Genomic DNA, 26,762 nt, shown 5'->3' with positions numbered 1-26,762 from the left:
CTGACCCTCACCCTTCTCTTGACTTGCAGTTCGGGGCACCTGTATCTGAATTCCTTGCTCAGGGGCAGAAAAACCAGTTATTTTGCAATGAGGGTTCCTGTTAAGCTAAGCTAAATTAATTCTGGTGGTCCATTTTGGGCCTGTCCCTCACAACTGGATGTCCAAGGGTCACACTCCTGGCCTTCCCTAGGGGACCATGTGCAGTGGTTAGGATCAAATCAGACCTTTTGCCCCAGATTACTAAACTATATCTCTGCCCCCCAACCAAAGCCCTCCCTAGGATCTTTTTCACCATATATTAGATCACATCTCTTTCCTTCTCCTCCCTTTTTAGCTCCTTTAGCTCCTCAACTGTATAAAATCTTTAGGGAGTATCTCCTCCTGTCTCTCCTGCTCATCTCTCCATGCCCTGTCTCGCAGCCTGGGCTCTCTCTCTCTCTCCACATGACTGCTCCTGTATTCTTCTACATTCTCTCTCTGTCCCCCTTACTAGTCTCTCTGTGGTCCATCTCACTGCCCTGCCCTTTCTCACTCTCTCCCTGCTCTCTTGTCTCTCCAGCACACTGGGCTGACATTGCACCCAGTCAGGTCGCAAAATCAACATAAGAAAGCCCTTCCTGAGGGCCCACCAAGTTCAAAGGGAACACCACCTAAGATATGCCAAAGCCCTTCCTGACTGCCCAAGGGCACAATACCTCCTAAGGTGTTTTTCTCCTTTCCTCAGTCCAATAACTCTATCAACATCTTAATACTAGTTATTTTTGTATGGACACAGTAAGAGATAACATTGATGCTTGTAGGGCAGCCCTCCTGGGAACATCTTGCCACAGACTCAGACTACAGTGCTCAGGCCAGATTAATCATTCCTAACCCTAGCAGGGTCCAAATCTAGTTGTTAACTTTTGGATCATGACAGTATTTGTCCATGACAAAGCTCTTAACTTATAGTTAAGCATCATGGCACTTTGGCCAGGCCCATCTGGATGCCAGGGTAGCACATAGCCTACTGCTTGCCCTGGTTCCATCCAGTCCCCTGCTTTTGGGGGCGCTAGGAAGAAAGGACAGTTGAGGCTTAGGTGGGAAAAAAGATGCCCAGGAGGAAAATATCACTGAGAGTCACATAGCAAAAGCATAGCATATACTGTCTTCTTGTGTCCTTACAAAAAGGACATTGCTCTGAATAAACTATGCAAAGGACATAGGGAGAAGAGAAAAACAATATTTACAAGTCAACAGAGCACAAAATAAGAAGTTACAAATAAACACAGAAGAATGGGAGTACTGTGATGGGAGCAACCCAATAAACCTAAACTACCTGAGGCTATGCAGGAAGCAAAAAACAGTTATCCTACACCCAACCCCACATTTTAAAGAGAATTTCTGGGATTCTGTGCCTGGAGATCCATGTGAATAGGGCAAACTTTAAGACTGAATAGTGGGTTGAGAGATGTAAGATGAGTTGGAGCAGACTGTGCCTAGGGGTGTGTTCAACACAGTGTAAACACTCACAACACCTTATTTAGAGGAAGCTAGCATGGACCCCCCCACCTCTTAGAGAGGAATGAGGCTGTCCCCAATATATTCACTAATGATAGAGGAAAACTGATGAATGGACAGGATTTTCACACCCAGTAAGATATTAAACTAAATATTTAATTGAAGACAATTATTCTGTGAATCACTAAGACAAACATAAATCTCATGAATAAGGTTTCTTTTACTTCTTTCCATGTCAGTGAAGTATTTATTGAGGAAATGAAGTTAGCTCACATCACTGCTTTTGCCTAACTGAATGCCAAAGCTGATTTCCAAGAGTGCCTCAAGATCCATCCTGGATCCTGAGAAGCATCACGAAGCAGGCAGGAATATTCTAGACTGACCCAGATCTGATGTGACTGAGGCGAAGTCTAGTACAGCGTCTGGGACTGGAAGGAAATTAAACTCTTGGTTGATTTTGAAAGCTCTAGAGTTGTTATTGGGGGAATGGGAGGATGGGCTTCAGGTTAGTTACTTAAATTTCAGGTGATACATAATTAAATTGTAGATGATACATCCTGTGATATCCCATGAAGATGGCTAGGACTTAGAACCCTATGATTTAGATTGAAGTCCTTGTCGGTGGCACTTATGTGTTCTGCTGCCAGTCCTAGGATGCTGTTGATTAGACACGCTCTGCCAATGATAATTCTGTATATACCAATGGAAAATGTACATTAGTGATATAAGTGGTAGGGCACACAGGAGATGGGGGTGATTGGGTGAGCACCATCAATTGACATCGTCTCATCTAGAGTGGTAAAGGATATCTTTCTCTGACGTCAGCTCCAGCCATTGATTTTCTCAGGTGTCGGTCCCTGGAGCTTATCAGAGAAGAGCTGCCTATTCTAGAAAATGGTTTTCAAGCAGCGGAACCAGACAAGAGCAAATATGTCACGTGGGCCAGTCAAGATATCAGGGTTTCTAGCTTTTCTGGATTTGTTTTGGTAGCAGCTGTGCCCCTGGCAGGCTAGAGTCTGTGGGGGAACGGGACGAGGTAGCAGAACTGACTCCTGGTCTTTTGGCCAGACAGATTCTATGTGGGTAACATGCTGGATGTTTCTGTTGGTGGTCTTGCTGTCCAAAGTCAGGTTTGCTGCTCTGATTTCATTCTGGTTTTCTTGCAGCCACCATGCTATATGTCAGATCTCATGGGTGAAGGGCAACTTCATTCCTTCTTCACAAACTCACGATCCTGGTTCTGAAGAAAGAGGCTTCTAGGTCACTTACAGCTTACTGTTTTGTTTTAGTTGGACTTAGTTTTCCTGTTTTCTAAATCTAGGATATCCCAACTGCTTGAAGAATCACTGAATTCAACTATCATTTGGATGGCCTAGAAGAGGTAGAAATGTTGATGGAGACATTCTTTTGAAGAAACTTAGCAGTTTTATAGGAAAGTTTAATATATATACACATATTAATACATATATGCTAGCTATTTATCTGACTATACTTACCTCAGCACTTTCTCTTAGAGGACTACGAGAAAAGAAAAGAAAATCAGAAATGCTCTTACCCTCAAGTTGCTTAAAAAGACATGTCCACAGTTTCATTTTAAAGTGGAGAATACTGTCAGTTCCAGGAAAGTGTTCTGTATTAGAGACTGTAATTAACACAAGGGTATAAACACTATATTAACCATCAGAGATTTTTGACTACCTATCTTGTTTTTTTACAAAAACCTAGTATAGTGTTTAGTGCACAGTCAGAGGCACAGTGAACACACACTGGGTGAGGAAATGAATCATAGGGTGTAGTGATGGAGGAGGCCTCATGGAAGTTCTGCTGGCGTTAGGTGTAATAAAATCAAATCTGATACTGATTTCTCTTTTATGTTTATAAAATGTTGCACAAGTCACTCATAAACACTCAGCCATTTCTTACATCCTTTATCAGATATTAAGGAAGGGTTGACTCTGGGGTACATGTGTCTGATTGTATGATAAGGTACAACAAATTGTGGCTTATTTCTATTGGAAACATTTTTATAGTTTGGGATGCCTTTGGAGCCAGCCCTGTTGAAAGAGACCATGGATTATATTTCTCCATAAGGTGATTAATTACTGGGTTTACTTTGTTGTGAAACAAAGGAACTGCTTATGGGTGTCAGTTGTGGAGAATATGAGGCGAGTTAGTATCACTGCCAGTGCCCCTGATCACAGGCAGACCTGGTAGCGGACACTCCAGGAAGAAGACAAGACCCTGTCAGCACACTGCTCCGGGGAAGATGGACAATTAGTGGATTCAGATGTCATATAGCTTCCTTCTCCCTTTGGTCTCCTGGGTGCCTTCTGTCGGGCAATGAGAGACTTTAGTTATGACTCTAAAAACAAGTCCCAGTGAGAGAATTCTGGGCCATTAACTTGCCAAGTGGTGAGGTAAGTGGTGCCAGGGAGCTTGGCTGTAGTGGTTGTGATGAAAGTTCCTGCAGGTGGTGATGCTAAATAGAAGAAAAAATATTTCTGGATGTCAGGGGAATGATTTTCCTTCTAGGCAGTGGGTCTAGATGTGCCAGTGTGGCCTGTGTTGCTGATGTTGGACCTCTGCCACTCTGCTGCTTCTGCCTTGACATTCAGCAGGCTGAGTCTTCGCCCTGCCTCAGGTGTAGAGTCGACACGGTCTGGCTGCAGGCTGTTTCACAGGGGATATCTTTATAATGATGTGTGTGGAAGCCTGACCTCTGAGTGTACATGGTCAAAGTGGGAGAGGACCTATATTTACAAGAGGGCATTTAAAGACATTTAAGCCAATTGTGTGCCATGTCCAACGAAGGGGGGAAACTCTAGTTTAGATGCTGGAATATAAAAAGGAGATACATATGTGCATCATCACCAACAACAGAAACAGGCTAATTTACAATTTTCAGAAAGAAAGTTTTCACTTGGCAAGTTTTTCCAGAAAGCATTATCTTACTTGAAAAGTAAGTAGCCGTTAGAGCGTGATAGGACAAGGATTCACATTACCCTTCTCCAGATGAGAAAACAAAATCTCAAGTAGGGGAAGGGATTTGTCTTAAGATTGCCCAGTGAGCGAGGAAGCCAGGAAGTCAAGTCAAGCCTTGGCTCCAGGACTTCAGATTACATGTCTCTTGCTTTGTTCGTATTTTTACATTTGCAGTTCTGAATCATGAGAAATGGCACATATACAATACATAAATTCAAAGATGCTAATACTGTGAAGTGAGAGGGATGAGGTAGAGACAGTGTGGCAAGGAAACAAGCGTTCCAGGGGCAGGTGGCCTTGAGCTTTCATGCAGGGGAAAGAAAGCCACACGTGTGAACAGAGGGCTGTGGCTGGTGATCCCATAATGCTGACAGAGCAGTCTCTCTCAGCCCTCTCTTTTCAGGCCCTCTCCAGTACTCCTGGTGCTATTGTTTTTTCAGGGTCTCTCCATTATTCCTGGATGTGCAAGGGATGTTAGGGATAGTCAGGGGCCTAGTGTCTTAAACTCGGGGTCATGACCCCATGGGACTACACTAGGTTAAAATATGGAATACAATGATGCTTCTTTTAAGGAAATAAAAAACTGAATATGGGGAGGGGTCATGAAAAATCTTGAAAATATGTTTTGAATAATTCCTTTTAAAAATAATTCTTACATTATTTTAAATAAATATTTTATTTGTAGATATAATTTATATACCTACATATCTGATAAAAATTTCGGTATACCTGGAAAAAATGTGTCTATATATCATGGCAAAGTTTCTCTGGTGAGGGTAGGAGAGATAGTGCAGGGTATTTGTCTTGCATGCAACCCAATCAGATTTGCTCCTTGGCGCCACATTTGGTCTCCTGAGCATTATCAGGAGTGACCCCTGACAACAGAGCCAAAAGTAATCTCTGAGCATCAACAGGTGTGGCTCCCAAACCAGAAAAAATATTCTTGGACACACTAGTTAGAAAATCATTTAGCTTTTTGATAGAATTAATACACCAGGTTAGAACGGAGGTGTGCTTATGAATTCTATAAAAATAATTTAATATAGGTTGGGATGATTATTTGTTCCAAACAAAATTATTTGGATATTAAACATACAGGGAATTTGTTTTTGTGAAGATTATATTTTAGCTTGATCAGTCCCTTCTTGAAATACTAACATCTAATAAAGAGAATAATAAACCCGTTTCAGAAATATCTACTCATCTTAATCACCTTTCAACTGTACATTTGAATCAGTATGTTCATCTTAGAACCCGAAATGTAAATATTTAGGTTAAAATATGGAATACAATGATGCTTCTTTTAAGGAAATTAAAAAAAATATAAACTTTGAAGAAAAAAATATTCTTGGGTGAAAAGGGAGCATGAATGATAAAAGCTTAAGAATCTCTGGTCATAGGTACTAAGGGACTAAGTAATTGAAGTCAGAGAAAACATGCTTTATTTCCTGTTTTAACTTATAAAAATTTTGTAGAAATTCTGTATAAATGTATAAATGCTTTTCCAAAACAATGAAATGCATTAGCATGAATTTCTTCCACCCTTTGTCCTTTATTCTCCTGTGGGCAGGGAAATAGGAGCAGGAAAGAGGAGATACTCTCAATATGGGTAATTCATAATTAGGCCATTGCATCTCAGTTGATTGACAGGGCTGTCTCCAGTCAACTGTCTGAATAGGTATTTCCCCTGTAGGCAATGGTGACTCCATGAATTAGAGGGTACATCTGGGTTTAGTTTCTGTCTTCATAGGGCAGTTGTAGAGGAAAGATGTTTCTACTAGCTTGTACCAGTCTCAGTAGCTCTCCTACCAACACTCCCTTTCATTCTAGGTTGCCCTTTAACTACCTTTCTTCTGCTTTCATGGTTTGGGTTGATGCTTTGTGTTGTAAAAAAGATCATGGTTTGTGAAATTCTTGGCTGAGAATTAGAAGAAATATTTCTTTTGCTGTGGATCAAACAAATTGTTCCCCCTCCACCACCATGTCTCTTTTAAATAACACGAGCAGAATTTCCCTAACTTCAAAAAACAGAGTCATCAGAAAAAAATTTTAGCAAGGTTCTTTTAATTTTTACTCAAGAAAAGGTTTTTTTTTTTGTTTTTATTTAAAAAGTTATCCAGTTATGCATTGGAGAGTTAATACAGGAGTTAAGGCCAACTGGGGTTGATACCTGGTACTGCATGGGCACCTGAGAATTTCCAGGTACAGACCAGGAAGATCCCAGGTGTGGCTCTGGAGGGTTCTGAGCACTGTCAGGGCGACCTGGGGGAGTTTTAGCGGCATAGGGCCTGAGAAGCACCCTACCCTTGGGTCTTTCTCTGTGTTGGGCCACCATCACAGTGGCCTAAAAATAGCTATGAGTGGCCTTGAGCTACACACACACAATAAAAATAAAAAATTAGTGTTCTCTAAGTTGTTTTTCTCAGCCACTTTTGGTAACCTTTCTCTTCTTTAACCATTGTCCTGCTTCAAAGTATTTGAAAATATATCTTCAAATAAAAATATTTGAGAACGCTTTCTAATTCTCATCTCTGGCTTTTATTTTATTTTATTTTATTAGAAGTGGTCAGTGGAGGTTTGTCTATGGTCTCAGGGCATCCCCTAGTTGCTCCTTTTCTTTAAAGTTATTGATCTTTCTGTTTCAAATCCAAGATAGTAGACAGGACTGGTATCCAATAACAACTTTAGCTTTTTCATTTGAGGGCACAAAGCCAGATTCTCCTATGAGAGATAACACAAAGATTCATGCTTCCAAAAATTCCTTATGAGGTAATACAAAATGTTAAGGCAATTCCCTAGTTATAATTTAGGTAAACTTCCACATGGCAATGGAATGGCTTAAGTCCTTTGTATACCATATTAAGTGACAGTTTTATCAAGTTCATATGTTCACAGATGAAGGAATCATTGTTTCATGGCCAAGAAAACTCTGTCCCATTTCCACAGGATTGTCCCAAGAGCCTGGCATATTCTACCCCTCAATTATTCCCATCAATTGTGAACAGATGGGCACAGTACTCTTTAAGTCATAGTAAAGTTACTTGCATTTGGCCATTATCCAAGCAAAATGAAAGAAGGTGTGCATGTGCATGTCCATCTGGCTCAGCTATAATATGGGATTCATAAAATAATGACCCCTGGACAAGAGTCCAGAGCTGCCAGCCTGGGCACATTTATGGCGTAGCTCAGAGACCACCATTCAAAAATTTCAAATTAGTTACAGATTTGTGGGCTAGGCTTGCCTTGTCACTTGCTTACTTTAATTGTAATGATATGCCGCTATGTATTGCATAAACTTGTAAGTAAATGATGCTTTCTTTCACTTCAGATGTATTTGTGTTTATTGATTATTTACCAATTTTGGAAAGTCTAACATACTCTAGATAGGTGGTTTTGTGACTATATCTCTGGACAATAAAGTATCCATGATACAATTATACAATAAGGGTCATTTTGCTTTGCTTTTAATTTTTTAATTGAATCAGTGTAAATTACAAAGTTACAAGGTTTATTTTTATGATCCTCCCTGTCTTACTGAGTCCTCTACTCTGATATGTTATCATGTTTCTAAACTAGATTAGCTATTCTTTGAGTCTTCCTTTTCAGTGTGATTCCAAACTTTCCTCCTCCTACAGGAACTCTTCTTTGCCTGACTCTCCACTCTGGACCACGAGATTCTAGATTGGAAGATACTTACGGGCAATATCACAGCTTCCACTGATTGAGTCTAAGTCCTACTCAAGGCAGAAATTGTATCTGGATAATCTTTGAGGGTCAATGATCCATATATTTAGTTATAAGGTTATTATGACTCCACAAGGAAACTCATTTTAGTGTCAGATAGATCTAATGGTTAGTAAATTATTTTATGTAATTGAAATCTAATTTTGTTTCATTTAGGCAGGGTGAGCTTGGTTCAGTTCTTTTAGAGTAATGCAGAGCTCTATAATGTCAATTGTAACAGAAGTCTTTCAAATAATTAAGGATAACAGTTAATAGTACCTTGTGGTATCTGGCAGTGTTTATACTATTTGGTTGATTCTGTTCTGCTTAATTTTGTGTTCTTTCTCTTTTGTTCATATACTTTATTATTCTTGTTCAACAGTTTTTTAAAACTTTTTTATTGTCAACAGGCTGAAATTCTTCATATTTGTGTTCCTTAAGAGATTATTCCCTGACCACTGCTGGATATGGCCTTGTGGCCCTCACCACCGTTGGTCTCGAGCGTCACCATATAGTTGAACCCTAGCATTTTACCATTAATCCTGCACAGCTGGGAAAAGTATGAATTCGAGGGCCCACCAGAATACCTGAACAATACTTGGGAGGCTTTCTCCAATACTTTGGAGGTTTTGGGGCCACATTCAGTTGTGCTCAGGGGCTTGTGGCCTTCTACTTAGGGATCATTCCTGATGGGGCTGAGAGGACATGTGGGTGCCAGGGCACTGAATTCATGTTGACCAAATGAAATGCAAGTGCCCTACCCACTGTACCAGCTCTCTGGCCCCCCTCTGCCAAATGTATTTAGTATGTATAATAGGTTTTCAATCATGCATGTCATTCATCCATGTATTCCCTCAGTGAATATTTGCTGAGTACTTTTGTGTACAGCAAGTGCATTGTAAGTGCTAGGAAGATAGCAATGAGCAAGACCAACTGCCCGCCTTTAAGAACCAGGGACTAGAGATATAGGACAGTGGTTTGGAAGTTTGCATTCATGTGACCAACCCTGGTTCAATCCCCAGCGCTACGTATAGTCCTCTGAGCATTGACCAGAGGTTACTCCCCAGCTGAGTTAGGAATAATCTCTGGGCACCCTCTGACCCCCAATAAGAAAGATAGCTCAGCAGCTGGAGCACGTGCTTTGCATGCAGGAGGTAAATCCAGCACCACATCCAGCACCACATGGTCCCTCTGGCACTGCTGGGTGTGGCTCCAAACTCTAAGAACTAGAGTAAATCAGAAAACCTTAATTGGCATCCCCCATTCTGATTTTTATCAAGCAGTTTATAACTAGACCTATGGTGAAATGTATCAGTGGAATAGAATCAGTTAATGAACAAAGAAAATAACAAGACTGGAATGTTGAATCACAGATGTTTTCAATTGTTGTGTTTGTTTAACTGATAGCTATTCCTTGCCCTTCTCTCCACTTGTTACTTTTTGTATATTAAAAAATATCTGTCCCTAAAAAATATGTATGTACACAGAGATTATTTACTTAACAAATACTGATGAGGACAGAGGCCTGAGGTGAAATAAACTTTGAGGCTGAGAATGGAAGTCTCAGCTCAACTATGTTATAGTGATTGGCTGCTTAAAAGTGGCAGTTTTACTTCTGTTGAGTTGACAATAGAGGGACAGAGGAAATTAAAAAAATTAGATCAAGCAATAAGAAGTAGATGTTTTATAGGGATGAAATAAGTCTGCGGATTCCTGGGTGGGGGGAGGGGGTGACAAACCAACCAACTTTTTATTTGGGCCCCAAAAGGAATCTGGAGAAGTAAGCTTGTTGGAGGAGACTATTATGATTCAAGAATTGAGACTTCCTGTGGTGACTCTGGTTTGATGTTGAGATATTCCTGTATACCCTACTCAGATGATGTCTCTGTCCTCTTCAAGTATTTCTAAAGGGTTCTGGCATCCAGAATTCCCTCATAGATCCAACCTTTCTGTGCCTGTTTTTTCCTTCACTCTGCATTGTCATTGTTTTAGTTGCTTACACCGCTGCACGGGGACAGAAGCAGCTTCTAATACAGAAAATCCATGGAATTATTCCCAGTTATTGGCATTTTCTATATAAAGATCCACGCCAGATAATATGAATCGAGACTCTGAGTGCTTTGTTGATAAACAAATCTAGATACGGCCCTAGTCTGCTCAAGATGGTGTTTCTAAGATTGTTCAGTTCTGTCAGTTTTCAAGCTGCTTTTGAGTGAGGGAGTCAAGACTTACTCAGTCTACTTTCAGCACACATCTACTGTCTTGAGCAATCTCTCCAACCATCATTTAATGCTCTCTTCTCCCTCCCACCTGCCTTTTCCCCCAGCACATGAGATCGGCTTCCAAGCCATGGGGTGATCCTCTTGGCCCTTATCTCTGCTTCCTTAGGTGTTATTCTCCTATTTATGTTACTTTATATTCCACAAATGGGTGCAGTTTATTCTGTGTCTGTTCCTCTCTTTCTGACTCATTTCGCTTACCATGATACTCTTCATGTTGATCCACTTATATGCAAATTTCGTGGTTTCATCTTTTCTAACAGCTGCATAGTATTCCATTGTGTAGATATACCAAAGTTTCTTTAACCAGTCATCTGTTCTTGGGCACTCGGGTTTTTTCCAGATTCTGGATATTGTAAATAGTGCTGCAATAAACATAAAAGAGAAGATGTCATTTCTACTGTACTTTTTTTTATTTACAGGCTATATCCCAGAAGTGGTATTGCTGGGTCAAATGGGAGCTCAATCTCTAGTTTTTTTTAGAAACATCTATATTGTTTTCTAAAAAGGCTCTGGCATAGACAGTATATTTCTAATTCTTGAATGAATGACTCAATATCTAACTGAAAAGTCCATTTGAGTGACAAAGATAAGCTGTGTGTTTAGTGATGCTGTCTTATTCAGGCTTTGTCTGGGGTAACCTTGACCATGTCCCTTCTATCCAGTCTCTAGCAGGTTTCCAGTCTTGGTACTCCTCCCTTCCATCCATCTCTGTTAGCTGCCCAATATCATTTGAATAAACCTCTTTTACTTTGCAAGATAAAAAAAGACTTACTCAGGAGTAGTGGCCAAATTGTGTTCTAGCCGCATTGCAAAATAGATTCCAAGGGCCTCATGTTTCTTCAGCTCTTTTTTTTTCCCCTACTGGAATGAAAATCATTCTCAATCACTGATGTACTCTTTCACCTTAAGTTTTTCCTGCTCTTATGACCAGCTCAGAGCCCATTCTCTTTTTGCGTGCTAAGAACGTTCCACAGTGAATCCTGCCTGGATCCAACCATACCTTGGGTAATCACCATAAATATATTCTCTAAGGCTGTTATATTTTGTAAGGCCAGAGAATATATCTTATCTCAGCCATTTTACCTGATGGCGATGGTGAAGTGTGGGTTAGACAATGTGTTCTGCTTCTCTCAATTGGACAATGGATCCAAGAGAGAGTAACTGTAGAAAACAAAAGGTAGTGATAAATAGAGGTAAGGGGAGGTGAAAATAAGGTGGAGTTTGACTTGTCTGGAGAGTAGAGAACACAGTCACTGCCATCAGATATCCACTTACTCTTTTACCTTGTCTCCATGGACGGTGTTGTTATCCTCTCTCCCCTTTCCATTTCCTAAGACTTGCTTTATCTTCCAAGTCAATCCCAAGGCCACAACTGATGTTTGCTTTAACTTCATTTTATTTGTGAAAGATGGCCAAGTGAAAAGAGGAAGGAAAATGACAGCAAACTATGTAGTAGACCCATGGTCTTGCCTCCCCAATGGGAGCCCTGTTGATTATCTCTCTCTTCCAGAGTTACTCACTCAGTAACATAGGCTACATTAGTTATAAATGTATGTTGAATACTTGAGTAGCATTTGCTAAGCCACATTAAGACAAATGAAATTATTAATAACTTTTCCATTTGTGGGTAACCTTTGCCATTCAGGACTTAGACATGTTTTAAAGTGGGACCATGACTTGTTTGCTAGTTAAAGTTCTTCAGTGTTTCCTGAACAGTGAATCAAGAGAGGTGAAGTGGCCTGTTGGTAATTCAGTGATGTCTGTCAATGAAGGAGACAGTGAAATCCCTAGCTATTTAATATTGGGGTGAGGGGAAGGGTGGAGAGAGTTCTCTGCATATATTAATGTTATCTGTAAGAAAAGGGTAGTTTATTCAAGAAGTAAAATGACTAGAATTTTTATTTTATTTTTATTTATTTATTTTTAATTTTTATTAGCGAAACACCATGAGTTACAGTTGTAGACTTACAATTTTTTGTGCTTGGGTTTCAGTTATACAATGGTTGAATACCCATCCCTACACCAATGCCCATTCTCCACCACCAATGATCCCAGAGTCCCACCCCCCTCCCCCCCATCCCACCCTGCCTTTGTGGCAGGGCATTCCCTTTTGTTCTCTCTCTCCTTTTGGGTGTTGTGGTTTTTCAATAGAGGTATTGAGTGGCAATCATGTTTGGTCTATAGTCTGCTTTCAGCATGCATCTCCCATCCTGTAAGGATGCTCCCAACATCCTTTATTTGGTGTTCCCTTCTTTATCTGAGCTGCCTTTTCCCCCAGCATGTGCGGATGGCCTCCAAGCCATGGAACGAACCTCCTGGTACTTATCTCAACTATTCTTGGGTGTTAGTCTACTATTCTGTTACTTTATATTACACAGATGAATGCAATCAAAAACATGGAATGCTTCACGAATTTGCATGTCATCCTTGTGCAGGGGCCATGCTAATCTTCTTTGCATCATTCCAATTTTAGTATATGTGCTGCCGAAGCAAGCACAGCTTGCTAGCATTTTTAAAAAGCCACTTAAAGATTCAATCCAGTTATTTAGATACATACCTGGAACACCTTGTTTCCCAGTGATACTTTAAAAGGAAGTCTTTATCAGTAACATCAAATATTGGTGAGGATGTGAAACTTGTGGAACTCTGTCTTTGCTGGCAGGAGTATAAAATGCATCACTTTGGGAAAGTTTTGGTGTACCTCTGTAACCCTATAATTTTTCAAGAGGTTGCACCCAACAGATTTGAGGGGTTGTCTTCCCGAAAACAAGTACAAGAAAATCATGTATATGTTCACATCAGCACTTTTTAATTGCCTCAAACAAAACAACCAAATTGTTTATACCCGCAGTAGAATGCATAAATATTGTTGTGTATCTATGTAATAGAATGTTATACAACAATGGGAAATAGCACACTATTGGTATACTAACAGCATACCAGAATCTTATAAACAGAATGTTGCATTAAAGAAGCCAGATATGAAAGAATACATGTTCAATTTCTTCATAAATGAGTCTGAAGAACGTACATAATATTGAAATGAAGAGAGATTAGAAAAATGGTTTCTCTTTATTGGAATGGGGTCTGAGGGGAACTTTCTGCGGAGCTGTAAATGTTCTAAATCTTGGTATGAATAGTGGCTATACCACTGTAAGCATATGCGAAAATTTACCTACTTTCCCTAATACGTTCATATTTTAGTTGATTTTATTTATACTTTAGTAAAAATATTTTTTAAAACCTCCAGAAAGGATAAAGGGGGCATTGTGAACTATGATGCTGAGCATTTGCTTCAGATTGCTCTATCCCCTATTTGTCTGCAGATTACCATGTCCTTATAGTTCTTATTCTTAAACCTTATTGGACTTCTTTCAGTTGCTCACAATTTGCTCTGGGAAGTGTTCAGGTCTGGATGTCAAGAATCTTTTGCTATGGTTTCTCAGTTGCACTCGTCAGCTGTTTACTTATGAGAAAGTTGATCAGAGAAGTTCATGAAACAGGTATATCAGTCTCCCTTTTCCATCTTTAGCCCATCCATCTCAGCAAACATAATGTTATATACAAAGGGTAAAAAGAGTTTTGGGGAAAAAAGCAAAAGAAGAACTCAACTACCAAGAATATTATTGTATTGGAACTTGATTCAGTTGCTAGGATCTACTGATCTGAAGCATGTAAGATGCTGCTGTGGAAAAGATCCAGTCTGTTATTTCAAATAATTGGACATTGATCTGTGAATCATTTTGGTGTTCCTCTTGGGGGTGTCAGGAGTACACTAGGAAGCTCACATGTAAGGAAACACTATGACAACTTAAGCAGATTCAGTCAGGAGGGCTGAAGGATCCAGGAAACACTTGGGTTAGCATCAGCGTTAAGGATGATGGTTCTTCTCAAAGTAAAGCCCTTGGATCCTTGCTCTGTCCACTCTCAGCTCCACAGCGTTCAGCAACAGAGAACACTGCAACAGAAAGTTCAGATGCAGAAGAAAGGTCTTGTCCCAGATGCACAGACCTCTCAGCTTCCCTTACAACCCAAGCACCGTGGGACCGAGCAGCCTAGACCCACGTGTGGCCAGCCCCATCCACAACACCAGCAGATGCAGCAGCAGACACAGTGGCACTTTGGAAGCTCCTAGCCAGAGAAGAGCTGTAAGAAACCTTCCAGCTAGCCAGAGCCACCATACCCACTCCCAGAATCAGCTCAGTGAAGATATCATGCACCAGCAGGAGCAGGCAGCAAGGGTCAGGGGTCGCTTCTGAACACATCTCTGGACATAATCCAATGCAGACGCTTTTGACATCAAGAGACATAGAGCAGCAAATGGTATTCCAACCAAGGAATACCAAGGAATGACTAGCGCCTCAGACCAGTTCTCTGCTTTGCTATTCCAGGTCTGGCTGTTTCCAGCTTTCCTACTGATAGGAAACAGTCCCTTCCCTTCCCTGGACCTTAGTCTTCACATTTGTAAAACAGGTGCCAGATGATGTTTTGGACTCCACTCAGCTCTGACTTCCTGTAGAACCAATTCTAACTTATTTCTCTCTCTGTGTATGTATGTATGCACACATATGCATATGTGTATATATACATATATGTATATTATATATACATAATGGACAATTAAAAAACCTGGTTTTTATCCTATATCTGTTTTCTGTCATTCCTACTCATTGTGCCCTGGAAATTCAAATTCATTTTTGACAAATAGATCTTTTGCAACTTTGATAAGAACACTCAGGTTGTCTCCAGACAAACTTTGTCCATTATTCTGCTTATTGATTATCTATCATTATGATTATTCTTGGATCTCAGTGCCTGTAACCCTTAACTCTGGGAAATCACATTAGCCTTCCTGTTCTTAAGGAACTCTGATGATTCTTATATTGTTCCTCTTGAGCTCAACCCTTATGCTGTTCATTTCTTTCCAGACTATTTTCCACTTTGCTCTTTCCTAGTGGTTTCCCCCTTCTCATCTTGGAGCTCCTTGATCTTTTGCTCAGCTGCTATTATTCTGCTATTCAGAGCTTCTATTGACATTTTATATCATCATGTTCTTGATCTCTAATGATACAGTTTTTTATTTAGATTCTCGTGCTTATAACTACTTGTGCTATTGTGCTGTTATTTTTTAAGTCATTGAACAGGGTGTCACTAAAGACATTGAGGATATACTGGTGGTGTTTATGTCTTTGGTGATACTTCTTTACACTCATTGAGCTTGAGTGGACTTCTATGTGTTTTCTCCATAGGTTTTATAGTGTTCCTGCTGTGCTGGGGGTGAGACTTTGTAGTTAGACCCCTTGGAAGATGCTAAGGGATTAGTTTAGGGTTACTCTCTTTCTTCTCTGCCTGTCTTCACTAAATGACAGGAAGAATAACTGTATGCAGCATGTAATTTATTGAGCATATATATTGATTCCTATGCTGTGATGTGGGCTCATTTATAAGGTGAAGGTTGGTTGTGGAGACTGCCAGGACTGTTTTGGAATCTGATGGTGGAAGGGAGGGGCTCTGCCTCCTGTTCTGAATTAGGTCCAGTGATGTCAGCCAGAGGCAAGTCTCACCTGAAATGGTGGAGCTACAAGCAGAAAGTCTCTAGCTGGAGAATTTTAGTGAAGAAAACCTTGTCTTAAAATTTTCTAATTCATATTTTTCTTAACAAAAATGCAAAGCCAAAGAGAAAATATCTAATTTTCTTCTTGATAGTTTGGGCAGACATTTGATTTTATAGGACTTTGTGAATTGCTGAGAAGGTGGTGTGTGGTGTGTGGAAAGGAATCGGGCCTGAGGAGTTCCAGGAAGAAATTTGTGGTCCTCTGTTTTTCTTGTTTTTCCATGATTGTTTCTGCAGGGATGTACATTTGAATATTTGCTTCTGTTTCATGTTTTGAATTCTTCCCTGGGGGTTGTGTGGGTCAAGGGTCTGAGGAGTTCAGGTCAGGCCTTGACCACAGACCACATGTTTCCTCCCTGGACAGACCTTGCCTCTTTGGGAAATAAACATGGGTCCTTTTTCTGGGCTGTATAAACTTTCTTGGAGATCGGATTTCTTCTTCTGTGCTCTCTCTTTCATTCCCGTATTTCAGTGGAAATTGGGTTTTGGAGGCTCTTTGTAGTAGGTGTGGCATGGTTGACCACTTCTCCAGCTACTCCCAGCTAAGGAGGTGCTCCCTTCAAAGCTGATCCCTTCAAGCCACCCTCTCTTTAAACCCCGTGGGTTTGCATGCTGGGAACTGTTTTGGAATCTGATGGTGAAAGGTTTATTTGTTTTAAATGATCCCTAACGTTGACAAAACTTTGTTCTTTGAATATTAATTTGAGTTTTGGAAACAAACCAGTTTCTTTAGGGGAGATCTAAGGAAGAGGAAACAAAATCTGGGCAAGCTGAGTGATACTGATTTTATTCTTTTAAAGGCAAGGTTAGTTTTCTTACTTTTCATTTTAAAGTGACAGAGCAACAATGGTTTTAGCATCTGCTGGGATAGAAAGAGAGCTGAAGAGGGCAATTCCAAGGACAATTACCACTTCTTAATTAATTAAGGAGGTTATGAGGTAGTCTTTGTGGCATTGTGGGAGCCCAGGGCCCTCTTTATAACTGCAGATCGTCTCCTGTGCCTCATGGGGGGAGGAGTGAGGTGAATTTTAGGTTAGTAATTTTCAAAACCCTAAAAACCTGGGCTTAGGGGTTGCTGCAGCAGCAGAGGAAATAACATCAATTTCTGAGTCAGAGAGGACTGCCTAAAGATACTCCCTTGCAGCCAGCAGTCAGGAGAGCTCATCTGTGAACCTGCCTGGAATCAAAGGAAGATAAGTTGGGAAGGAGGCAGGAATAGACACCGTATATTGTCCTAGTGTAATTCAAGTGGTCTTTCCTCGTCAAGTTGTTTTTAAAGAGATAGTCTTTGAAACCGTCGATTTGCTCGAGCGGGCCCAGTAACGTCTCCATTGGAGACTTTGTTGTTACTGTGTCTGGCATATCGAATACGTCACGGGGAGCTTGCCAGGCTCTGCCGTGCAGGCGAGATACTCTCGGTAGCTTGCCGGGCTCTCCGAGAGGGGCGGAGGAATCGAACTCGGGTCGGCCATGTTGGCTGCGTGCAAGGCAAACGCCCTACCTGGCGTCTGAGTTCGATTCCTCTGCCCCTCTCGGAGAGCCCAGCAAGGTACCAAGAGTATTCGATATGCCAGACACAGTAACAACAAAGTCTCCAATGGAGACGTTACTGGGCCTGCTCGAGCAAATCGACGATCAACAGGAGGGCCTTTACTTTACTTTAGTCTTTGAAAGAGTTGGTTTTGTCAGAGTTGGGACTGGACTGTGAATGGCCCTCTGGGGAGAGTTCCCAAGAACTTGGTCTCTCTGCCTTATTAGGCACGGAGAAGAGAAAGGCCCAGAGAAGGATGGTGTCACAGTGGGGAATCTGAAAAGCCCGTTCACTCGGGTTTCAGGAAGGTGAGCGTTGACCTCAGTATTCCAGGAGTGAGATAAAGCCCTGGGCTTTGGGTATGCTTGTGGAAGGGTGGGGAGAGCTCCTGGGTCATCCATGACGGAGAAGTTCAGGAGGGGGGGAGGGCACAGTTGAAGCAGAGCTGGACCACAAGGAGAATTTCTTCATCTTTGTTGCTTCTTAGCTTGACTTTAGCCTCACCTGCTCCATCTTGATCCCTTTTATTTTGTTCGTATGGGCGGTAGAAATGGCTTTTGTCCAAAGGCTTTGAGATACCTTGGAGAAGTTCTGTCTTGCTGATTCTTTCACACTAGGTTTCATATTATCGGTGGTAATTCTAACTGGCAGGGTCATCTCTTCTCATTCAGTGATTAGATTCTTTGTGAATCTGTGAAATTGGTCTGCAAGGTTCTTGTTTTTACTCTTTCTGTCTCTGAGTTCAGCAGTATCCCCAAATAGGATGTTATATTCCAACCCCCAAATGCCTCTCTCTTCTTCTCTAATATATTAAAACCCACCCTACCTTCCCCTCGCCAAGTCTAAGTATCAGATTTGTGCTCATTTTGTTACTTTTGATTGGTGACAGCTCAGAGGGTCATTCTTCTTGGGAGAAATTTATATGAAAGAAGCATGTTAAAAGAAAAAACCCAGAAAAACAAAGAAGGGAGAGAAGGGAGGAGGGAAAGAGACAAAATAAGGAAGGAAGGAGAAGGAAAAGATAGAAAAATCTCTAGAGGCTAGAGAGTTAGCTCAAAGGGCTAGAGAACATGGCTGACATTACGAGGCCCTGAGTTTGAACCCCACTACCTCATGGTCCCCTGAGCACCATCAGATGCTCCCAGTACTGAGAGGTCCCTTGCTGAGACAAAGCCAAAAACAAAATAACAGTACAGCTCTAATGGTAGAATTTTGACTGTCACTGAAAATCATGTAGAAATGGTATTTTGGTGTTTCTGAGCTGTATTTACAGAAAAAACAATGACAATCCCTCACCGTTACTTTGTCTTTCCAGACCATATGATGACTGTGGATTTCTATTCAGGGTGCCCCAAACTCAAATTCATGGAAAAAATAAGATAAATACGTGGTAGGTCAAAGAGGATTTATATTTCCCCCCAGAATATAACCTTTGTAAGTAGATTTTGATGAAAACTAACTTACTTGTTAGAGGGGCCCTTGCTCGCTTACGTGGAGCAACTGTGATTCTTACCCAGATCTCTGACTCTGAAACCTTCCCTGACTGCACACCAGCATGCTTGTATGCTCCCTTGGGGTTAGTCTCTGGCCAAGGCTGGAGCCCCTCAGTGGAGCACAGAAGCGTTCGGACACTAGCAGTTGACTCGGGGATTCTGTCTCATTCTTACGATGTTTTTGATCAGGACAAATACTTTGTCACTGATGGAGCAGCTGCACTGCCATACTTGGGGCTTGAGGACTCTGGAGGGCTCATCTCACTCAGCATATAGTTGACCTCACCTTCCATTCCCCAGCCTCACGGCTCCTTTCCATGATTTCCCTTTTTTTGGATATCCTTAGAACAAGCTTGCCAGAATGTCTAAAATAGAATCATCAACCTCATTATTGCCTTCCCCCCAAATTCCATGTCCTGTTGAACAACTGCCACCCCACCTCCTGCCAGTTATGAATCTTGTATGCTCTTCCTCATGTTTTGAAGTCTAGGTTAATTGAGATTTCTCTTCCCCCACTCTCCTGTCACCAAAACATTTCTTATTTGAACTACCATGGAATCCAGCCTTCTTTTCACCCTTCGGATCACCCTTTGGTTCAGACCCTCTCCATCTCTTGTCTGTTAGTCCCTTCCCTGGCTGTCTGAGAACTGCTGGTTTTCTTTACCTCAACTCTTTAAAGTTGTCTTTCCCAGGCTCAAGCAGTCCAGGGTTTCTAATAGCCTTCTTGGTTAAGGATGCGATTCTTCCATTAGCGGAAGCTTTCTAGTCTCTTCTGTGCAGCTTGCCTTGATTGTTTTCTACTAGCTCTCTCTGGCCTTACACAGCCCGTTTCTGGCTTTGTCTCTCTGGATGGGAATTTCCCTGTTCCAGATGTCCTTACCTCTCTTCTCACTCCACCGTCTCTACCACATCCATTCCCCTTCCTCTATAAATTCCCTGTGCTTTCAAAATCGGAAGCAACAGTTCCCCCATTTAAGCTGTACTATGTTTTATTTTTATACGCCTTCTTTGGCACTTCTTGTAGCACTTCACTAATTGCTAATTTTCATGTTTTATCTCCCTGGTTGCAAATTAATTCAGGGAAAGGACTATTACATATTCCACTTTTTTCTCTAGCGCAATGCAGGGTTCTGCCTCATTCTCATTCCTTCTGCGCCCCATGCCTCCTTTCTCTCCCTCACAACCCTACCCACCCTCCCCCAGAGTGTTCTCCTATTCATACTCATGATTTCTAACCTGTTAGTGTCGTTGCTGCTGCTGCTTTCCTCTGCCCTCCTCATTCTTGTGGTCCAATGGCATTGGAACTGATGGAAATCAATGTGGATCCGAGTTTGAATCGTGGGTCTGCTGCTTATTAGCTTATTAGCTTTGAAACATTTACTCAGCCTCCCCAAGGCTCATCTTCTTCATTCTGAAAACTATTGTTAGGTAAGTGTACATAATAGAACCCCAGTAAACACGGTTCTCCCTTCCTGGCCCATTCATTTTCAAATCCTCCCTCATCAATGCACAGTCTCCTCCCCACTCCATTCCTCTCAACACTCAACTCTGGCCTCACTGAAATCCTACAGCACTTACATCTGACTGAAGCCTCTCAGGACTAGAAGTATCGCTTAGTTTATTCTCTCAGATTTGGGAAACCAGGGGCCTGAGGACATCAAGCAGCTTGTCCCAGACTGTCCAGAGTCCAGCGGCTGACTCTGGCTAGTGCATAGAGCAAAGACCCAGCAGGTAACTGTCAGCACAGAGCTGTTCTCCACGTGCTCCTGCCTCACTCAAGCTGTGGCTCTGTCTCCACCCCCACAGCATGCTGGCTGTGCAGAATGGAAGTGGAGGAGGTACAGAATAAATACTTGTTGCTGGAGTGTTTGCATGTGTCTTACTTTCCTGGTGTATGTGTGTTACCCCAGGTAGGCAACATGTCAGCCTTTATGCTGTTCTTTGTCCTTCTTTGGTATCTGGCATAGGCCTGACTATAGTAGCTATAGGCTAATTTCAGGCTCAAGAGCAATGGTGCATTGCAGGTGGGCTGGAGATCTCCCTGGTTCCTGGTGCTGCCTCTATAGCACCCAAGGGACCTCTGACTGGTCAATTTCTGTACTGTGTCTTTTGTGAGCAGGTTGTGGGGAGAGGGCTGTGTGTGTCCTTAATGCTTGTGTACCACTTTGCCGCCCACTTCATCCTCCTCTGGCCTCCTACCCTTTTTCCTACCCGCAGCCTTTCCCCCCCACCCACTCTGTGCTTGCTGCTGCTTTAGCTAAGAATAAATCATCATGGTTGCATAGCAACGAGTTTGGTTTCCTCTATTCCTCCTTCTCCTCCTCCCACAAAAGTGCCTGAGCTCAAATTTAAGGTAGTATGCCAGGAGATGCCTTCTCCCTACAAATGCTTCTGAGCCCCTGAATTATTGGCCGGAAGATTCTATAAAAGAACAGCTATTGATTTCTTTGATCATTTTTATTATCTCTTAGCATTTGTAGAGTTCCTGGCACCTACTAGGGGCTCAGTAAATACCTATTGACCGATGAACGAAGGAACAATTTCCTCACAATCTCTATAGTTGAGAGGTTCTGCTGGGACTAGGAATTATTATTTGCTCTGGGATAGTCCATAAATTCACCCTCTGGGATAGATGACACTTTCTTTTTTCTGTAGGAAAAGACTCAGTGTCAGGAACCAGGGAAAAGATCTCCGGTCCAGCTGCAATACACCCTTGTTCTTGGGCCGGAAATGAGCCTACAATTCTTATAGCCAGGTCTGTGCTGAATACCAAAAAGGGACAAAGAACAGCATAAAGGCATGTGGCCCACCTGGAATAATACAAGGTCAGCAGGGAAGTAAGACACATGCCAGCATTCTGGCCACCTAGGAAGCTAATGCAGCAAGGGAAGGCACATCTTTATTCATATCTCACTGGCATGTGGATGAAATATGTTTTCCTCTCTTTTATGGAAGCTGGTGGTTTAGTCAATCCAGGTGGTTTATTGAACTAAGGCAGTTACCTGTCTAATGGGACTTTGTGATTCCTTCCTGTGCTGGGAAACTTATAGTCTAAAAAGCTGTGGAGGAATTGCATTTTTGGTGACAGCAGTTTAAGACTTATTCTGGGAGGAAAATGAACCTCTGTGAGCTTTGAAGATATAAAGTATGATATTGTGAACGACTCTGGTATTGACACGTTTTGTATGACCCTACAGGGTTGAGTCCTTTCACTTAGTTTGTGGATTGTGCACATTGTGTGAGAAAAGCCTTGACTAGAATCTAGCAATCTAGCACAGTGCCAGGAGGCAATGGTGTTCACATATTGCAGTCTTCCTCTTCTGATTTACTGGGGAGACAGAAACATGATGCTTTCAATAGGGAGGCAGGGAAGGAAGGACACATGGATGGGCAATAGGAGAGCTTGATCAAATATATTTTATTAAAAAAATTTCAAGGTAGACAGCCCTAGTGATAGCACAGTGGGTAGGGCCTTGTACATGGCTGACCCAGATTTGATCCCCAGCATCTCATATGGTCCTCTGATGCACCACCAGGAGCAATTCCTGAGTGCAGAGCCAGAAAAACCCCCTGAGCATTGCTGGGTGTGACCAAAAACAAAAACAAAACAAAAAAATAACATTCAAGGTGTCTCTGGACTTCTAAATAATATGATTTAAAAAATAAGTGTTGGATTTCAAGACTGCCAAGCTGCTAAGGGAAATTTATCTCCTCCCAAACACATTCACCTAGTACCCACACTCTGCATAATCCGTAGGGAAGGATGAGAGGTTCATAGCTAAGAGGGGCAACACAACTACTATGCCTCCTCTGGGGCCAGGGAAGTAGATTGGGAGGGACCATAGCTCAGCTAAAAATAGCAGCTAAGGGAGCAGCCAGAGGTCAGAGCCTGGGCTGGTTCCAGGCACACATTCCGAAGAGAACTTGGATCTTTGATGAGCTCCTCCCTGCAACCTGGGTGGAGTAGTGGACACTGCCAAAGCAGTGGGCCTCTGAGGCTCGTCTCTTCCAGACCTGCACACTGCTTCACTGCTTTTCCTTCGGCTCCCTTCATACCCCACGCACACCCTCTCGCTTGCCTGCCCTGCACAGTAATACTGCAGCAGCCACGCATTAGGCTTCGGACAAACCAGGCACTTTGTACTAAGTGTTCTTGAGACTCTGGAAGTCTGTATTCTGAGATAGCATCCTGGACCCATGAACCGCCAGAAAAACAATCGAAAACAACCATTAAACAAACACGAAATAGATGAGATAACGTGTTCCCATCCTGTGTGAGGTGAGGCCAGTGGTATTGGTGGGGGCCTTCTGGGTGTGTATTCGAGAAAGTTTCCTGCTTGAAAAAGGTGAGGATGAGCTGAGTTTGTGTTGTGCTAAGACCAGTGTGGGGATGGGGGCCAGGGCTTCAGGGGGAAAGCCTCACTCTCAGTATCTAGAGAAAGGAAAGAGGCTTGCTTTCTTATGGTGCTTTCTGACCTAAGGCCAGCTTAGGTCAGAAGATGGAGGAAGATGCATACGCAAGAATCCTGAGGAGGTAAGAGTCAAGTCTTCTGACACCTTCCTCGCAGACTCATTCTCATCTATTGATTAACTAATTGACCAATGTTCTGATCCTTTGATCTATTAATTGAGTCACTCAACCACTTAACAAACACTTAAGAAATATCAGCTAAATACCTATATAGAAGAAGGCTATTTCAAATGAGTGGTTTTTGATTCTAGCTGTATATTATAATTCCCGGTGGAATGTGAAATGTACTAATTCTCAGGGTTGACCCCCAGAACAAATACATAAAAAAAATCTCTGGGTTTGAGAGACAGTTATGAATAGCAGCATAATTCCATGCCTAGTGGGACAGCAGTGCTTGGGAATCAAACCTGGGGCTCCGGGTGCAAAGTATGTACTCTAGTTCTTCAATGAATGGTTTGGTTTGGTTTTGCTTTGAGGTTGCATCTATCAGTGCTCAGGGGATATTACTGATCCTGTGCTCAAGGGTCTCTTCCTGGTGGTGCCCAGTGGACCATAGGGTGCTGGGGATCGAACCCAGCCTCCTGCATGCAGAGCATGTGCTCAGTCCTTTGACCTATCTCGCCAGCCCAGATGAATATATTTTTCAGTTTCCCAGTGATGACTGCAGCCAGGGCAAGAAACTGCTCATCCAAATGACATTGAGGTTCCTTCCTTTAGCATCAACACTTATGCCCCCCTTTTAAGTGTCTGGTAAATATGACTGAAGATGTTACTTGGAGTCATTGTGAGATAGCCAGCACTCTATGACCACTTCCCGGAAACGTTTATTGAGCAGCTATCAAATGCCCTGAGTTGGACACAGAGGAGAGAATAATAAGATTCCCGGAAAAAGTATAAATTAATAACAGTACTTCATTTCCTTTCATGTTTATCTGGTGAAATAGAGTCAGCTTCTTTGACGAATGGAGTTTTCTATGATTTGTTCTGTGTTGTGTAGAAAAGAAACAGTGACTCTAGTGGTGTATTTCAGTTAAATGGAGATGAAACAGCCAGTAAAAAGCAGAAAAATCACACGCGCGCGCGCCCGCGCACACACACACACACACACACACACACACACACACACACACACACACACCACACACACACCCCAGATGGGAAGGCAGGCCAGAGGGAAGCATGCAAAGGATACGACATGTTTTTGTCAGGCAGGTTTTCACAAATGTACTACCAAGTTGTCTAAATGATGAAAAGGTAACAGTAAATTATATGCTTGTTTATTTGAATTTTCAGCAAGTGTTTGAGGCCCTGTTAGACATCTGTGCTATGTTAGGCAGAGTGGATAAGCCCCTGACATTGAAAGAACATGCAGTCTGGGAAATTAAAATTAATATACAAATAAAGATATTTCAGGAATCAATTTACTAAGTGTAAGGTTATTAGGAGCTTGGAGAAAGGAGCAGTTCAAGTCACATTTCTGCCCAGTATTTGTTATCTGTCAGACATGAACAATAGGGAAAATTGAAAGGAAATTTAGAAACTTTTAAAGCAATTTGCCGAGTGATTTTTGTGAGTGGAATTAAAAACTGGTTTAAAAATGGGCTTTGCATTTGTTTTTAAAATTTCATTTTCTCTGTTAATTTTTTTAATCGTACTTAAGGAAGGGCAAGTCTATAGAAGATTGGAATTCGAAATAAAGCAAACACCCCACGAAAGCTGGTATTTTACTGCAAGCAAATTGGGAGGTACTTAGTGAGTAGGAAAGGGCCAGATGTTGTTTTTGCTGTTAAAAGGGAGTAAGAATGTATCTGTGTCACTGTCTGTCCTTTGTCAGGTCTGACTGAGTAAATAGGGTACTTTGGATACTACAACTGCTTACTGGCAGTTCTGCATTTTAAAACCAGGTGTGTTGTGCTCTGGGGCTTGATGGTTTCTGAGTTCTCATTCCCACCAAGTCACTGGAATATTCACCACAGGCTCTCCCTATTCAGATGCTGCAGAATACAAATCAGAAGGCTGTAGTATAGAGCAAGTCATGGAGGGTAGGTCTGTCCTGCCAGTGTCCCATCTGCTTGGAAATGATCATGTGTGGACCTTTATCTGGCCATTCGGCTCTCTTTTCACTGCTTATTTTCAGAGACATTTAAGTAGCTAGATACACTCTGGTTTTTCTTTCTCATTTTTTTAAATTTAAAAAGTGTAATTTACAAAGTTATTGATAGTTGAGTTTTAAGCATATGGTATTTCTTTTTTGGGGGGGGGGTCAGACCCAGTGATGCTCAGGGGTTACTCCTGGCTTTGCACTCAGTAATTACTCCTGGAGGTGCTTGGGGGACCATATGGGATGCTGGGAATCGAACCCGGGTTGATTGCATGCAAGGCAAATGCCCTACCTGTTGTGCTATCACTTCAGCCTCACGCATATGATATTTCCACATCGAATGGTTTTGGGCCTTTTATTCAACTATCCTAAAAGAAAAAAACTGTCCTTATTGCAGTTTTTCCCAGTGTCAACTCATCCATTGATTTTTAGAGACTTTCAAGTTTGATATAATAGGTTCACACAAAGTTGCAGAGAACCATATAGGAAGATCCATGAAGGGCTTCACTCAGCATACCCTCTCTGTTAACATTATTTATAGCAATAGAACTATATAAAAACCTGAAAATGGGCATTGGTATCAACCACAGATTTATTATTCCATCTATTTTTCCTATTAATCTTTTAAAAATGCTTTTACTATTTTATTTAAATTTTTTATTATTCATAGTTTTTGGCTTAAAATATTGTTAATATATGTGCTTCCCATTCCCTACTGGAATGGGAAGGAATGGGAGTGAAGATAGATGGTTGGCAACTATACCACCTCCGCTTTGCTGATGACATTGTTTTAATAACACCAAACATCAGCCAAGCGGCACAAATGCTGGCCGACTTTGACCATGAGTGTGGAAAGGTAGGACTACAGCTGAATCTTACGAAGACAATGTTTATGAGAAACAGCCTCGTTCCTGATGCCCCATTCGCTCTCAACGGAAGGACCATCTCCGAATGCAACAGCTATGTGTACCTAGGTCGAGAAGTCAACATGACAAATGACCTGGCACCCGAGCTGCGCAAGAGGAAGAGAGCGGCTTGGAACGCCTTCAGGAACGTCGAAGAAATAGC

The 26,762-nt window shown here is 41.8% G+C and overlaps 1 protein-coding gene and 1 non-coding gene across 23 annotated transcripts in view; one reads left to right on the top strand and one right to left on the bottom strand.

The window, feature by feature from the left end:
• KALRN (kalirin RhoGEF kinase) overlaps positions 1-26,762 on the top strand; it is a 792,058-nt gene that overhangs the window by 113,740 nt on the left and 651,556 nt on the right. The window lies entirely within an intron of this gene.
• On the bottom strand, positions 12,875-12,981 carry LOC130036238 (U6 spliceosomal RNA). The gene has a single exon (XR_008794291.1). It is a non-coding gene; the product is annotated as a U6 spliceosomal RNA (small nuclear RNA).

This window comes from Sorex fumeus, unplaced genomic scaffold, assembly GCF_029834395.1.
Source record: "Sorex fumeus unplaced genomic scaffold, SorFum_2.1 ptg000063l, whole genome shotgun sequence".
NCBI lineage: Eukaryota > Metazoa > Chordata > Mammalia > Eulipotyphla > Soricidae > Sorex > Sorex fumeus.
Note: the sequence above shows the minus strand (reverse complement) of the source record. Positions and strands in the feature narration are given on the sequence as shown.